This window comes from Capsicum annuum, chromosome 11 (genome assembly GCF_002878395.1).
Source record: "Capsicum annuum cultivar UCD-10X-F1 chromosome 11, UCD10Xv1.1, whole genome shotgun sequence".
Taxonomy (NCBI): Eukaryota; Viridiplantae; Streptophyta; class Magnoliopsida; order Solanales; family Solanaceae; genus Capsicum; species Capsicum annuum.
Genome location: NC_061121.1, coordinates 141,920,211 through 141,932,919, shown reverse-complemented (window position 1 = coordinate 141,932,919; position 12,709 = coordinate 141,920,211).

Sequence of the window (12,709 nt, the reverse complement as noted above, 5' to 3'; positions counted from 1 at the left end):
AATATGGACATAGATCATCCAGCTAAGATATCCAACCATTAAACTTACATTCATTCCATGATGCCATAGTAAGAAATAAGCAAAAATAAAGAAAATCTACCTAACACAAGAAATAAAGGAAATCACAACAAATATTTACAAGTTTGAATTCAAACAAGTAAGCTAAAATTCAAAACTAACTCAATACGCCAAATTTTTCCCCAGCAACGGCGCCATTTTTTGATAATGCTCAACTTACACCTCAAATAAGTGCAAGGTGGTCGTCATCAATATATTTACCTAACTTCGAAGTCCGGGTCGAATCCATAGGGAACAATGTGAGTGGCGATTTAACTAGTTCGAAACTGTAGCTACGAGTTAAATTCAAATAAATAATAAAAAAGACAAAATAGGGTTTTTATCAATCAAACAAATTCTAAAGTTTCAACGTACTTTAGAACTCAAAACTTAGATTTCAATATTTTGAATCAATGAAATAGAGAAACTAGGGTTGTGATCACTATGACTATTAATCTTCATTGAATAATAACTGTTCATAATTATCATGATAGGTGGAAACAACAGATTATCCCTGCCGATGATACTATCTGACTTATCTCTCGATCTCACCAGATAATTTATTATGTAATTCTCTCAAACTTAGATAACTTATCTATTTCCAATCAGATATTATCCCAGGTAGATAGATCCAGTTATGGCATCAATCATTAAACAGGAGGTTGGTAGCTTTTGAGTCCTTGTTGATAATCCACGACCTCTAGTCTATTTCTCCATTAGAAGCTAATAAAATCTACGGTATAACATAATGATTGCAACCAGTACATTCAACTTAAAACAACAGAATTTCAAGATGTTCCCACAGTCACTCAAACCCTAATCCAACTATTAATTTAATGAAATAATAATCATAGATCCCATAACCCTAGTTGTGGGTTTTTTGTTGCTCATAAGATAGAAAGATATAACAAAGATTGAATTCATAACTCAAAGCAACTGAACTTACAAAAGATAAAATTCAAAGTTGTTTCTCCTTCAAGTACAATAAGAATTTCCCACAACTAAATCAAAGGATGGAAAATTGAATTTCTAAGTTAAGAGACTAAAGAAAAGTAAAGTCATCTTTAGAATAAGTTCCATACGTTCCTACATGTCGAAGATACCCCATGAAACCCCAAAAGTTTCTATTTATACCCGTACTTTAAAAAAAAATTTGAAATAAAAATTTCAGAATTTTTACTTTTTGAGACTCCATTTGTGATAGGCTATCACAAACCTGACGCCCTCTGTGGTAGCCTATTACAACCTGACGCCCTCCATGATAGCCTATTACAAATCTGACAACCTCCGTGATAGCCTATCATAATATGACGACCTCCGTGATAGCCTATCACATACCTGATGGCTTATCACAACATGTCATCAGAAAATCTTCAATTTTCTTTTTCTCTGTCTAATCCTGAGGACCTCCATGATAGCCTATCATAAACCTGATAGCTTATCACGACATGTCTTCAGGAAATCTTCAGAAACTTTTGACAACTAAATTTCTTGCATCTTTTCACCAAAAATCATCCTTCTTGATGTAGATTTCATGTATTTCCATGCATCTTGGTTTTCCTACAAAATCATAAGAAATATTATCAAAAACACCAGTATTTACTTAAGAACTTACAATTATTTTGAGTTAATAAGTCTTAAATATGCTACAAAAATCTAGCACTTCATCAATTTCACACATCTAATCCCCAAACCTCAATAATCAAAACTAAGTCATGGTGATCTAGCTATAACCAATCTTAATATTGATATTCACATGTAATACATAACACACATCATCTTGTGAAAAAGAGTAGACAGAAGCCTACCTCAAAGACTAATAACAAATCCTTATATCATTCATCAAACGTTCGTCTTCACTCCATTATCCCAAAATTCCACTACGCTATCAAAATCATAATGTACATATCATTAGGAGTAAAATGAGATCCATATTGCTCTATATGAGAGAGGTCTAAAAATAAACCCTAAAAATATATTTGGAAATTAAAGAGGTAAAATAATAATTTTGTTTTTGAAATACGTTTCCCATTCACATAGGAGTCTAGACCTAAAAACCCAGCAAAAACAAGGTCCAAATAAAAGAAAAACCACTTTGAAACTTTAATGTCAAAAACCCCAATAACCCATTTTGCAATAAAGAATTTGAAGTTGTTTTGAAGTTAAAATAAAAGAAAAAATGATAGCTATAAGATGGAAAATGTACCCATGGAAGAAATCTGAAAAACTTTGTTATAATCGCCCGATCCGAGCTCCCAAGCTCAAAAAAGTGTGAAAATAGGATATTTGATTCTGAACTTGGGTGAAAAGCATGAAAAATAAAATAGAATTTCTTAGGAAATAGGGAAATAGAGTTCTTAACTGACAGATAAAGATTATATGAGAAAAATGCATCAAAACTCATCAAATAGAAGCTTTCTAGCTCTAAAAATGTAAAAAAAAAAAATGAACTTTGGGTTTTATACTCAGCAATGGTCATGATTGCAAACTTCTGGTCACTATCACGACCTGATTAGAGGCTATAAAAGTTGCTATCGCAATCTCTTAGTTGCAGTAGCAAAAACATCAGCACCAACACAGTCAAAAACATATTTTTGACCTTCGAAACTCATCAAGAACACTATGAACATGATCTAATAGTGAAATTCCAGTGTAAATCACATTCCGAATTAAATAGACTCATCAAAACTTTCACCATAGATCATTTCAGCAAAAAGTGGAGCACATACCTATAGTTCCATTTTTCATATAATTCTCATAATAGCCCAAAAAAGGTCCAGAAGCCTCGTGACATGAACCTAGGGTCCCCCAACCTAAAATTGACTTTCCCTAGCTGATGATGATGTGGAAATTTCCATCCGAGGTCATCTACTTAGATTTTTATTTCGAGACCAAATTTTCAACAACAAAAGCTCCAAAATAAGGAAATAACCAAATATCCAAACAAACTGTACGATCACTGAGCAAATAGTTCTGACTTGTAGCCATTGTGAGAAGGCTTAAAATGTCAAAAATGCATGCAAATTGTGATATTAACCTGGAGGGTCATTATTTTATCCACTACTAAATGAAATTTCATCTGTAAAAGTCAATGGATAGAAAGATCTAAAAAGCTCAAAAGAATGACGTATTGGGCCCGCATGCTCCGAGAATAACGTCTCAGATAACCTCCAAGGAGTGAAAACCCTTCCAAGGGATTTTTCCATAGGTATTCATTTTTCAACCATGTACCTCACTTTACTCTTAAACAACCAACACTCAACATCAACTACCAACTGGTCCCCAACTGAATCGAGAAAGGCTGATGTACGCATATTTGAATTATGACACGCTGATATCACACAAAATTCTGTATAATTAAATAAAAATTCATCCAATCATAGAGAAAGTCAATTTAGGAGTCATACAACCAACTTTAAATCCAAATATAACATTCTTTTGCTTTTCCAAATCCGCTAACACTCTAAACCAAGCAGAAAGCCATTCAAGTCCTGTTCTCACAATCTCATTAACAAAAACTTGAGGAACTAAAGCTAATTCATTAAGAATGCATATGGAAAATATGACAATAAGCCTACAAGGTGCTACATGGGCACACAAATGGAGAGATAACCAAGGTAGACAATATATGCTAATGCTACAATTGGTTTGGATTTTAATTAAAACTGAAATCCAAAAGTCCTAAGTATTACTACTCGTCACTAAATGATCTACTCCAGGATGTCCCATCAACCAAGAAATAAAACCAAGTAGAATCCAACTCAAGCATACAACTTTCGCTGAGTAAATTATCCAAAATTTCTACAAAAAATGAAAAACTTGAGGTTAAAATAGAAGGAACCTATACCGTTTCCATGCATAATCGGCTGAACACCTAACAACCATAATCCATATGATCTTAGGAAGACCGAGTCGGTAGCCACGGTGTATGCTCAACCAGCATATAAATTAAATCAAGATCGAGATAAATCTAAAATGAAGGTTGCACTCAAGCTGTAATAGTCCATCCTAAAATCTAAACACCAAGGACGAATCACTCGATCTCAAATACCCAAACAAAAATAAAAGATAGGTAGGCATTCATACTCCAAATCTAACATAATTTCCAAATCCCCATCCAAGGCATAAACTTTGAAATTGAACCTATAAATCCAAACTAAATTCAAATATAAATATCAACCATACTGCCTGAATCAGACACATCTATGCTAAATTATGTCAACCAATAATTGAAACATAGTTAGAGAACAAAATTACAATAGAGGATAAATTATCGGCTGAAAATAGAAGAAATTACCTTTATATCCACTGGAGGGAATAAACTATCAAAACATACTCAAGAATTACCTAAGGCTACAACTCACTCTAGTAATTGAAAAAACTTTAGCAACTGAGAGAACTATAACGTTAGATGGAATATTACCATTCTAATACTCCATCCTATCAAAGAGAACTCATAGGCAAATATCATCAAGAAGAAGTACTCTACCTAATCATATTAGGCCGAACAAACACTGAAATAGGGATCTCCTGAATCCACCTAATTAGGACAATCATATCTTAAACAAACCATTCATCATCTTTCTAAGGAAAAAAAATACCAATCTTGACACCAATGTCAAAGTCAAGACCACTAGCTTAAAATAAACTACCAACTCAAAATAAATATTTTTTATTCGCCAACTCAAGAAGTGATCATAAGAAAGACCAGCTACCTCTAACTCTTTAACACCACTAAGAAAAAAACCATATCACAATAAGAAAAGAGCATCAAAACTCTATACTAGCACCAAGAGCAAACCATCACAAGGATATGAATCCAAAAAATCTATGAGATGAATCCTGGATATCTTGATATCATTATCAAAATCACTATTGAGCAATGCAATAGCCATAAGCAAAGAACTGACTCTAAGCTATTCAATTTCAAAAATAGGTTACATAGGGAAAGATACCCAATGCAAAAACATTCACACACCAGGAGGCAAGTCTAAGAATCTCAAACTCTAGAACGGACAATATAACTAAATTGCTAACTCTTAAATCATAACAAAACCACAGAAGGTCTACTTACCTTCAATACCATAGTCCAGTACACAATCAATCTTACGTAGCCAATAAAAATAGAGGAATAACTATCCTTACTTTGCTATAGAAAAGAATTCATCAAATCAGACTATAGTTGTCTGGGCCAACGAATAAGAATCATAGGTAATGGAATTCTAACTAGATAACACTAGTCTAAAAAGCTACACTGTGAGGATCAATAACATCAAGAAAGGACAAAAAAAATAATAGCAATATAATCATCAATATAATGAGTAGGTTGTACCAAAATGATCATCAATAGAAATTAGCACTCAAGGCCCACAATAAGGCCAATGTGCCAAAATAAATCAAACTCGAACCCAAATGCTACACCTATAAGGAGAAACTATCAATACAGATCTATTTTATCCACTACTAAAAGAAATAAACCTCGGGTGCAACCATATAATCATGAATTCAATAATAAGGCATGAAATAATAAATATGAACTAATCAAGGCATAAAATCATCGATAGGTATGAAATCCCTAATATACAAAATAAAAAGGGAAAATGACGGAAATAAAAACACACCTAACATGGTGAAATACACAATCACATGCTTTATTGATCTAAGGGAGAATAAATCTGAATGGTCATAAACTCAGACGGACCAACTGAATCATCAACTAAGTCGCCAAGCGCACTAGCTCTAAATAAATGTGCAGCAATATCATGCGGCGAATCTAAATAAGCTGAATGACTAGCAATCCCATGTCAGAGTTATAAATCTTAACTTACATCAATTTTAGTGCAATGCATATGTTGTTAATATATACCTAATAAGAGTTCAGGATGAATCCATAAGAAGGCAAACTATCTTTCAAAGCTTATGTGTATTAAGAGTAAACTATGCATTAACCCATATTACAAAACCAAAACAAAATATGAAAGTAAATTAGGGGGGTTGAATGTTAAACTTTGTTGAACACAAACCCCAAATCATACTAATATGAGATTAAATAATTGTTACACTTACCAAATTGAGATAGGTCTTTGGGATATGCTCTCCTAGCTATTATTCATGCTTGGATAATCAAGAGTTACTATAAATTTTGACTAAGGGATTTGGATAGGAAAGGTTTAGGGTCTTAGCTTTAACCTTTCAATAAAACCCAAAATTTCACTTATGGATTCTTTTAAATACCTCATGAGCATGATAAGTTCAACAATCCATTACCTCAAACTTGAGCATCCTTAATTCTAAGATGATGCTTATGAACACAACTAATTAAACTAACCCTCTTATTTCTAAGATAGTGCTAATAAAGAAGCTAATTCAAGGTGTTGTTCGTAATTACTCTTCAGTCGTATCCCTCTTTCAAGGATGATATAGGATCAAAGGAAATTAGGGTTTTCACCCACAATTCTCAATTCAACTATAGAGTAAAAGAAAAAACCCTCTATTAAAATCCTTAAGGGTTGCACTACTTATTGAGGGACTAGGTCCCTCAAAGTAAATCAATACAAAAGTGCAGAAAAACTAAAGGATGTGCAGGAAAGTAATAACACAAAAGATTTAACATGGAAATCCCCTTGTTCACGGGAAGAAAAATAATGACTTGCCCTTACAAGCACCACCGAAATCTACTTTAATGAACCTCTTTATTGCAGACTCAACTTTAGGCTAACTCCAGGATTTTTTTGCTTGTAGTAACTCAAATACAAGCTATTCTAGGAAACTCTACAAAGGATGCTCAAAAACTGGTTAACTCTAACCAGTAACAAGCTTAGGCAAGTCTACCTAAGTACTTCTCTAAACAAAAGAAAACACTACACTTATAGCATGAGTAGTTCAATTACAAATTAGCTCTCAACAACACTCGCTCACTCTTTAAGCATACTACAATGATACAATCTTGAAATTGATTTTTTGCTGCGTCTCTTCACTCTTCAGATTTGTGCAAAAATTGTTTAATGAATAAGCATTTTTTTCCTTATATAAAGGAGGGATAATTAGGGTTGAAATATTATTTGACCAGGTATCCTATTCAGTACAAGAAACACCTGCATATTTGTTACACAAGAGGACAAAAATATGTACACATGCGTGCTTGCTGTACTGTACCATGAATATCCAGGGACCTATTCTTTTGCAGTTAGCTACTCATCATCAAAACAACATATAGCAATTTTTCCTCTTTTAATGATGATAAACCAACCATACAACTTTGAGAAAATCCATTATATTTAATCTGTGTGATTACCACTCTGAAGAAGAATGTTCGCCCTATCATCATGCATACTTCCACCATTATGCAACACAATAACCTGGTTCCTTACTGTTATTTGCAATAAAAACTCTCATTACATAAGCACATTTTCTTTACTGCTTCCTCCTGTAATTATGCACCATTATTCATTTAGTGAAATAGTTGTATTTGTATGTGCATATTTTTTTTTGTCCTTAAGCCTTCCTTCATTCATCTATTCAGCACTTCACTTACCTTTCACTATCAGCATGTCATTCATATTCACATATTACCTGGTCCCCTACTATATCCCCTATAATATGTAATCAGTATTCCCCCTTTTGGAATTATTGAAAGGTGAAAATAGTAAAGTAAGAGTAAGTTAAGGACAAATTAGTTAACTTATGACCACTGGGGAAACACTAACATGAAGAATAACTTTGTAATTTAAAGTGAACAAATATTACACACAAAGAAAAGATTCATTCATAAGTAGAGGATAAGTATCATTCCTAAGCATAATTAAAATGTTCTAGGGAAAATCTACAACAATCAAGAAGGATTAACAGGTGAAGCACTAGGAAAAAGATTTTGAAGAAGTAGAGTTAGGATGTTATTGAGATGCCTTATCTCTCCATTAAGACTAAGGATCTTATTAGTTAAGATTGATAACTTTTTCTTCAGTTAAACATTCTCAGTTTTGAGCATTTCAGAGTCAGATGAGATTCTTTTAGAGAGATGTTGAATTGTACCTTAGAGCTTGCTAATTTCTTTATCCTTTACATCTAGGTTGAACTTTAGTTCCTTAATTTCCTTGTTGAACTTCTTCTGAGAAATGCTACCTGATTTAAAACATTCAGTTTTGACTAATGTTTTAATTTCAAGCATTTGTAACACAATCCCTTGGGTTCCATTATCACAGACAATACCAAATTAGGCAAATACCTTATCAAATATCCAAAAGGCATACCATGTTTTACATTTTCCCAAGAACCACTTTGTGAATGTGTTTCATTATTAAAGCAGGTAGATTAATAAATTAGAAGTTACTAAGGCATTCCATTATGTACAAGTCAGTGGCTGAGGCATTTCTTTTTTTTGTGATGTAGGCATTATCACCTTGTTCACAAAGTCAAAGATCAATTGAAACTTACACTTGAGTGATTTCCTATTTAGTACGGCCACAAATTTTCCTATCCTTTGATGAATTAGTTGTGGACTCTGTTAAACACAGCTTCTTTGAGACATTATCACACTATAAATAGGAACTTTTAAAATTATTCCCTGTATTTCTTCATTTAGCTTTATTTTCTTTCCTTAGACCTGTGTAGTCAGATTTATCCCATCTTCTAAGAATTTTAAGGTCAAATAGAATTCCTTAACTATCGAACGAAAAATAGTGGGAATAGCTACTTCCATGAGCTCAACTAGTTCTATCATACAAGGTTCTGTTATCATATTTTAATTAAAAATCTTTCCAATTGACACCTTTTGATTTTTCAAGAACCTATTTCTAACTTCCACGGATATAACCTTGTTGTTCCCCCTATTCTTTCTTCTAGTATAAGTGATCATAGATTCTTTTTTAGTTGCTTTCCTCTTCTTGGACCAAGTCCCTCAGGTTTTAGCTGCTTCTCGGTAAAATTTCTAGATAATTTTCCAAAATTTCTTGGTTTTTTATTAACAATGGTTTACCTGTGATTAATTATGCACTTTCTTAGGCTATTTGATAATAAAATAAGGTTTTCAGCAATCCAGGTTTCATTTATCACCATTTCATCAGAACAATTTTAAGGATTCAATGATGATTCCTTATCAATAGATTGAGTGATGAAGGAGTTAAACTTTAGATGATTAATAATAGAAGGATATTTTTCTTGAATATTTGTGAAGGGATTTTTAAAAATTTTGTTCTCAGAATCCTTTGAAAGACATGAAAATAGGAGAACTACAGCCATTAGGATGGCCCTTTTCCTAAAAAGGCTATTTAGGATTTGAGTTTTCCTTTTTGATGAGAAAAGAGAGGTTCAATAGTATTTAAGGGAATAATAAGAACATAGAAGGGTTTTCTGGGGAAATAAGATATGATCAATATTAGATTTTAGGTGACTCACCCTTTTTTTTGAATTGGACAACATTTTTCTAATACACGGACAGGGAAAACACCGGTTTTTCTTGATAGCACAGAAAATTTGGATATACAAGATACTAACCCAAAAGATGGGACTAGGTCCCTGTCTAGTTCTTTTAAATCTTCAACTTTGTGCTTATCACATCTGTCAATCTCCAATATTGTTCCCATAGGTGTATACCTAGAAAGGTATGATACTGATTTAGAGCAACATACACCTAATTTACCAAGGATACCTGCCTCTTGAACATAACCAATTTTTTGAGAAGACATTGATTTACTTGATAGTAGGCCAGGCTAATCTAATCAATCCTAACATTAACTTGATAGATTCATTACACAACATCATACTACGACTTAACCTGGAAATATGTCTGAGGACTAGGTCCTAGACTCGGCATTCTTTAAATATCCAAATTTTCTTCTACATTGCTTTGAATTCACCAGTTTCTTTATTTTTGTGATCTCATCTTTGGGATAGGAATGTTAAAAAGCCATGAGTTTTTTTACATAGGCTTTTGACTATTCCCATCATCTGCATGGAATTTTGACCCTTTTTACATATTTAGATAAGAAACTTTTTACCTTAAAGTGTCTCAGGAAATATAATAAAATCAGACCTTCCATTCATAGTCTTGAACAATTTCATATCAAAAATATTATTCTAATTAAAACCCTTTCTCCCTCTTTTACTTATGATCATTTATAAAACTTGGAAACCCATTTGATCTTGATTTCTTAGTAGAAAGACAGAGGCATGATTAGATCCTTATTTTTCCATCTAGGTAATGTAAGCTTTTTCATATTTTCCTAAGGTCTAAAATCTTTGGGCTAGCTGCTTCCCTAGTGAACTATCTAATATTTTACATTCTTACTCTAAGCCATCTTTGATAGTCTTTTTTTATATGAACATCTCTTTCACGGTGAGTGCACAATGATTTATATGCCTTGTTTATGACATTTTGAAAAACCTTGTCTTGTAATCCAAATGATTGATTTTTTTGTCGATACCTAAGGCCCTTACCATTGTTGACTCCTTGAACAATTAGGTTAGAAAGGATTTATGAGGATGAAGTGCACTAAATGGATTTTTTGAGTTATTCCCTTTGACGGAACAGGTCCCTTTTAAACTCCTTATTATTCTAAAGTATAGTCATGATAAGCCTTTGAGAATCCTCTAATTTTTCTTTAACGTCAATCTAAAATTTTGAGGCTTCCATCTTTCCTTTACACTCAGAAGCATCTTCTTTCTCCAGTTGACTTACCAAACTCAGATTTTTAAACTTTATCTTAGCAACCTATTGCTCAGTTTCTGATATCTGCAGCGTTAAATCTATAAACTTAAGCTCCTGATCGTCTATTTTTTCTAGACCATTATACTTTTCTTTGTCACAAGCATTATATCTTTTCACTAGTTGACTCACTAAATTTAGATTTTTAGAGTTTAATGAAGTAACCTGATCTGTAATTTTAGATATTTGGAGAGTTAGAGTAATTAACTCAAGCTCTTGAATTCCCACCTTTTCTTTTAGAGAAAAGATTTTTATCAGTTATTTCACAGATAGAGTCAATCACCATATTTTTAAGCTTTTTTTTATCTTTCTAGTAGAATAGTTGTCCAAGTTTTATTTAAGGTCAGAAAGTGTTACCTCATTTTCTTGTTCATCTATAGTGTTTGGAATAAAAGAAAACAAGGAATCAACGTTCAACTTCTCACCCTCCATAACAAGTGTGGAAACATCTGCAGACTTCTCAGCTTTATCAGATTCACTGGAGGAGTCACCCCAACCAGCTAAAGGTTTTTTAAATACAAAATCAGCTACAACCTAACTTCTTGATTTTGCAGGGACCTAGTCCCTGTTCTTTCCTTTGTCCAAAACAACATTGAGATACCCCAAATGGTTTATTTTATACATTGTATAATCTTTGGTGGAATTCTCAAGACTATTATATTTGTGACACACATCCACTGTGACAACATTACTAATGCTACTTCCACTTTTTGGGAAGTGACCACTTTTCCTCATAGCTCTAATAATTCTTTTTGATAAGTAGGCTACATTAGTGTATTCTTGATTTGGCTTTGATTTTGAAGCTTTTAAAGACAAAGATTTTTCCTTTTTTACTTTCTTTTTTTCTTTTCCTTGCTATTTTTTGAGTTTATGTTTTTTCAGCTTCCCAATCATTTCATCCGCCAACACATTATTCACCACCTAAACAAGTATAACCCTAAGATATGTATTTAGCTACTCATGATATTAAGTACAATAGATATACCCAAATTGGACATAAAATCATCCATTGAAAAGAAAAATAAGTAAAATATGCAACTTTAAATTCAATCAACAAAGATTAATTATCTCATAGGAACACTCCACAATTTCCTTCTCACACAAAAACTTGTTCTCTACTCTCCTAATTGGAAAAATTATCTAAAAGATGCTAAAACCATTAAGAATTTTTCTTTCTTAATTTTGGGATACAACTCTGTGAAATTCCAATTTTGCCTATGAAAATTTCTTGGTCAGTCTCGATAGCCATAACCTGGTCGCAATTACAACTCTTGTGATTGCAGTAGTTACTTCAGGACCGCCACTGGTCAACTTTCCAACCTATCGCAATTGCAACCCTCAGAATGCGATTGTAATGTCTTAGGTTTGTCTCTTTGGAATGATATTTAGGTTTTGCTCCTCTTGCTTATTTTCTTCCCTTCTATCTTTGTCTAACTCATTTTCCTCAGATTTTCTACAAATTCACAATGATTTTAAATTAAAGTATTTCAATGAAGAATTTGCCTCATATACTCAATTGATTCATTGAAGTGTGCAATGATGTGGATATAAATGAGTGGAAAATAAGCCACTTATCAACACCTTAACTTAGAACTTTGTTTGTCCTCAAGAAACACAAATCTATTCAATGAGGCGACTCAACTTAAAAGCCCATTCTATCAACCAAATCATCCCCATGATTTCGAACTTGATTAGCACTAACAATTAGCCAACAATCATGGGAAGAACTATTTGTGAAACTCCCCTTACAATTAATCACACTTTCAAGGATAAAAAAGACTTCTAAGAATAATAAAGCAACAACTACTAACTCTCGAGAGGTGCCTATCTATTAATAATGGATTGACTCCACTCCTTCACCTCATTTTTGAAACATGACAATTTCCCCAACCTATACTATTTTACATGCCTCCTCATGAAAAGAAATCCCAATACACAATTATTTCTATT